Source organism: Penaeus japonicus, unplaced genomic scaffold (genome assembly GCF_977035675.1).
Source record: "Penaeus japonicus unplaced genomic scaffold, GWHDUDI00000001_assembly GWHDUDI00000006, whole genome shotgun sequence".
NCBI classification, from domain to species: Eukaryota; Metazoa; Arthropoda; class Malacostraca; order Decapoda; family Penaeidae; genus Penaeus; species Penaeus japonicus.
The window spans coordinates 629,723-635,453 of NW_028234408.1; positions in this window are offsets into that span (position 1 = coordinate 629,723).

Below are 5,731 nucleotides of genomic sequence, written 5' to 3' on the forward strand. Positions count from 1 at the left end.
TGATATCATTTTCATTATGATTATCATTTTCATTTTCATTATGATTATCATTTTCATTATGATTATCATTTTCATTATGATTATCATTTTCATTATGATTATCATTTTCATTATGATTATCATTTTCATTATGATTATCATTTTCATTATGATTATCATTTTCATTATGATTATCATTTTCATTATGATTATCATTTTCATTTTCATTATGATTATCATTTTCATTTTCATTATGATGATCATTTTCATTATGATGATCATTTTCATTATGATTATCATTTTCATTATGATTATCATTTTCATTATGATTATCATTTTCATTATGATTATCATTTTCATTTTCATTATGATTATCATTTTCATTATGATTATCATTTTCATTTTCATTATGATTATCATTTTCATTTTCATTATGATTATCATTTTCATTTTCATTATGATTATCATTTTCATTTTCATTATGATTATCATTTTCATTTTCATTATGATTATCATTTTCATTTTCATTATGATTATCATTTTCATTTTCATTATGATTATCATTTTCATTTTCATTATGATTATCATTTTCATTTTCATTATGATTATCATTTTCATTTTCATTATGATTATCATTTTCATTTTCATTATGATTATCATTTTCATTTTCATTATGATTATCATTTTCATTTTCATGATCATTTTCATTATGATGATCATTTTCATTTTATTTTTCATTTTTTCTCAATTTTCATTTATAATTTTCATTTTCATTTTCACATTTTCATTTTCACATTTTCATTTATACATTTTCATTTTTCAATCTTCATTTTCATTTTCTTTCATTCTCATTTTCTTTCATTTTCATTTTCATTTATAATTTTCTTTTGAATTTATGTCATTATTCATTTTCATTTTCATTTATCATTTTGTTCATTTTCATTTATATTTTCATTTTCATTTTCATTTCATTCTCATTTACATTTTCATTTTAATTTTACAATTTTCATTTATCATTTCATTTTCATTTTCATTTTCATTTCATAAAAAAAAAAAATTGTTAATTTTCATTATGATTTATAAATTTTCATTATTATTATCATATTTTGTTTCATTATGATTATCATTCTTCATTTTCATTATATCATTTTATTTTACGTTCTTTCATTTTCATTTATAATTATTATTTTCATTTTAATTTTGATTATCATTTATCATTTTCATTTATGAATTTTCATTTTCATTTGTCTAAATGATTATGCATTTTCATTTTCATTATTGATTATCATTTTCATTTACATTTCATTTTCATTTTTCATTTTAATTTAATGATTTTCATTTTCATTTTCATTTACATGATTATCATTTTCATTTCATGATGATTATCATTTTCATGATATCATTATGTAAATGTATTCATGTTTCTCATTTTCATGATGATTATCATTTTCATTTATCATTTATCATTTTATTTTGATTTCTTCATTTTCATTTTCATGATGATTATCATTTTCATTTTCATGATGATTATCATTTTCATGATGATTATCATTTTCATGATGATTATCATTTTCATGATGATTATCATTTTCATGATGATTATCATTTTCATGATGATTATCATTTTCATGATGATTATCATTTTCATGATGATTATCATTTTCATGATGATTATCATTTTCATGATGGTTTCTATTTCATGCTGTTATATTTTTATGATGATTATCATTTTCATGATGTTTCATATTTCATGATGATTATCATTTTCTTGCTGATTATATTTTATGATGATTATCATTTTTTGATGATTTATCATTATCATGATGATTATCATTTTCATGATGCATTATTCATTATTCCACCATGATGAATTATCATTTTCATGATTGAATTATCATTTATCATGATGATTATCCCCAATAATTTTCATGATGCTTATCTTTTCATGATGATTATAATTTTCATGATGATTATCATTTTCATTTTCATGATGGTTATCATTTTCATTATGATTATCATTTTCATTTTCATGATGATTATCATTTTCATGATGATTATCATTTTCATGATGATTATCATTTTCATGATGATTATCATTTTCATGATGATTATCATTTTCATGATGATTATCATTTTCATGATGATTATCATTTTCATGATGATTATCATTTTCATTTTCATTATGATTATCATTTTCATGATGATTATCATTTTCATGATGATTATCATTTTCATGATGATTATCATTTTCATGATGATTATCATTTTCATGATGGTTATCATTTTCATGATGATTATCATTTTCATGATGATTATCATTTTCATGATGATTATCATTTTCATGATGATTATCATTTTCATGATGATTATCATTTTCATGATGATTATCATTTTCATTATGATTATCATGATCATCATTTTCATTATGATCATCATTTTCATTATGATTATCATGATCATCATTTCTTTATGATTATCATGATCATCTTTCATTTGCAGATATTATCATTGGATCATACATTTCATTAAAGTATAATGATTAAGATGATTTCATCTATTTCTGTTAAAGGATTATCATGATCATTCATTGTTCATTATCATTATGATTATGTTCATTTTGATTATGATTATCATCATTTGATTATGATTATCATCATTTGATTATGATTATCATCATTTGATTATGATTATCATCATTTGATTATGATTATCATCATTTGATTATGATTATCATCATTTGATTATGATTATCATCATTTGATTATGATTATCATCATTTGATTATGATTATCATCATCATCCTTTCATTAAGATTATGATTATCATCATTTGATTATGATTATCATCATTTGATTATGATTATCATCATTTGATTATGATTATCATCATTTGATTATGATTATCATCATTTGATTATGATTATCATCATTTGATTATGATTATCATCATTTGATTATGATTATCATCATTTGATTATGATTATCATCATTTGATTATGATTATCATCATTTGATTATGATTAATCATACCATTACACGATTGATGATTATCACGATCATCATTTCATTAAGATATTAACAGATTATCATCCATTGTGATTTATGATAGATCAGCGGATTATGCATTATAGAATTATGATTATCATCGTAAACAACACTCATTTCATTATCAGATTACCTTCGAAATCCAGATAGACCATTACTTATCATATCATCATTTCATTATGATTATCATGAACACCGATCAATTATCATTAATCATCTAAAGTTTCGATATATAATTATGATATCTATATGAGTATATATATAATATATATATAATATATATATATATTATATATAAATATATATATATAATATATCATATATATATATGTATATCAATATATGCATATATATTAATATATATAACGATTATATATAATCATGATATAAATATATGGTATATTATATATATAATTTATATATATATATATATATATATATATATATATATATATATATATATATATGTATATATAATATATATATATTATATATTATATATATATATATAGTATATATGTAGGTAGTATATATATATCTATATATATTAATATAATATATATAGATATATATATATATATATATATATATAATATATATATATAAATATAATATATATATATAGATATGATATACGATATATATATATATATATAACACATATATAAGCATGTGCATAACCTTGAGGTGTAAATGCATAATTGTCAATAGGTTAACATCACTGGGTAAAATAAATCATAAAACATTGGGCTTCACAGAAGCGTCGCAGAGAAATCAGGGAGCATATATGATAATTATTACGAAGAAATAATTGTGAAAAGTACTACTTTTATCAAAAAGGATGTGTTTATTGTTATTCATCTAATTATCATCATATTGTTTTTATCTATCTAATTCTCTATCAATTTTCTTTACCTACGAAGGTGAGCAGGGGATGGTATCGTCGAGAACTAAACATACATCACAGGGTAAGGTTTACCTCGGTCTCATGGAAGCGTTGAATATAAATATCATAAGCATCCATATATGATAATTATTAAGACAGAAATCGGCATCTATAAACATAGATGAATAGATTATTTACTATCAGTTATATAGATCGCTATTGAGCACACACATAAGCATGTGTAGGAACTCGGAATGGGAATAAATAATTGGCAATCAGGGACGGACTACTAGGAATGATCTGTCCCTCATTCCTGTATAAAAAGAAGACAATGCGGGATTCTTAGATGCTAATTTTCATTTGAATTAGGCTGGATGAAGCCTTTCGTTCGGAAGATGAATGACTCTACACATCCACTGGGGAGAGCGTTTCACCATAGCTTGGGCTACAATGAATATCCATGATGTCATTGATGCTGGATTATATATCTCAGACTGGGAGAGTGCGTATGTAGTTCATGATTTTCATTTACCATGACTAGATACAGCACTCGTCCAAATCTGATGATATGCTATACATCTTATATCCAAGACAATTATTTTTTATACATTTATCTACATCAGCCCAGGTAATCCCTCTCTTAGAACGATGAATTTCTTGTGTCATCAATAGGTAAAGTTCAAAGAAATGTCGTAGAGAAATCATGAAACTATGAGAGATTATGAAAGAGATTATCAGCCCAGATGAACCTTCCTTTGGTAGATGAATGACTACATCACCGGGTGAGGTTCACCTGGGCTACAATGAACATCCTCGAAGTTATTTGATGCTGGTTTGTATATCTCATCTGAGTCAGCCCAGATGAACCTTCCCTGGGTAGATGAATGATTACATCACTGGGTGAGGTTCACCTGGCTCAAGAATACGCACGAAGTTTTTGTTTGATGTTTGTTTTATACTCATCTGAGTCACCCAGGTGATTCAGTGGGTGGTTGTAGTATGTTTTGTGTTTGTGTTGTGTTTGTTTTGGCAGTTTTGGTAGTTGTGTGGGAAGCCTTCCTTTGGTAGATAATGACTATACATCAACGGTGAGTTCACCTGGCTACCACGCACATCCCCTCGAAAGTGCTCCATCTCTGAAATCATCCATCCAGATGAAGCCGGACCCCTCGAAACCCCCTTCGGAAGATGAAGACTTACTACTGCACTAATGACCCTATACTTTGAATGATCTACTACATCACTGGGAAAGGTATCACTAACTAGGGCTTTATATATAATTATGAAAACATTTGAAATATTCCAAATATCCACGATGTCGTTAATGTTTGTTTATCTCAGACTAGGAGAGTGCGTATGTAGTTCATGATTTTCATTTACCATGACTAGATACAGCACTCGTCCAAGACTGATGATATGCTATACATCTTATATCCAAGATATTTTTTTATGCCTTATCTAGATCAGCACGGGGCGATTAATTACGTGTTTCTTCACTGGGTAAGGTTCACCTGGGCTTCAAAGAAGCGTCGTAGAGGAATCGTAACACCTATATAATAGGTATTATTAAAAGGATATCATTATACAATTTCCTGTGAATCTGTCCGGATAAACCTTCCATCGGTAGATAAATGACTAAATCACTGTGTTAGGTTCACATGGGCTACGAAGTTATTGTTTGATGCTTGTTTGTATATCTCATCTGAGTCAGCCCAGATGAACCTTTCCTGGGTAGATGAATGACTACATCACTGGGCGAGGTTCACCTGGGCTACAATGAATATCCACGAAGTTGTTGTTTGATGCTTGTTTGTATATCTCA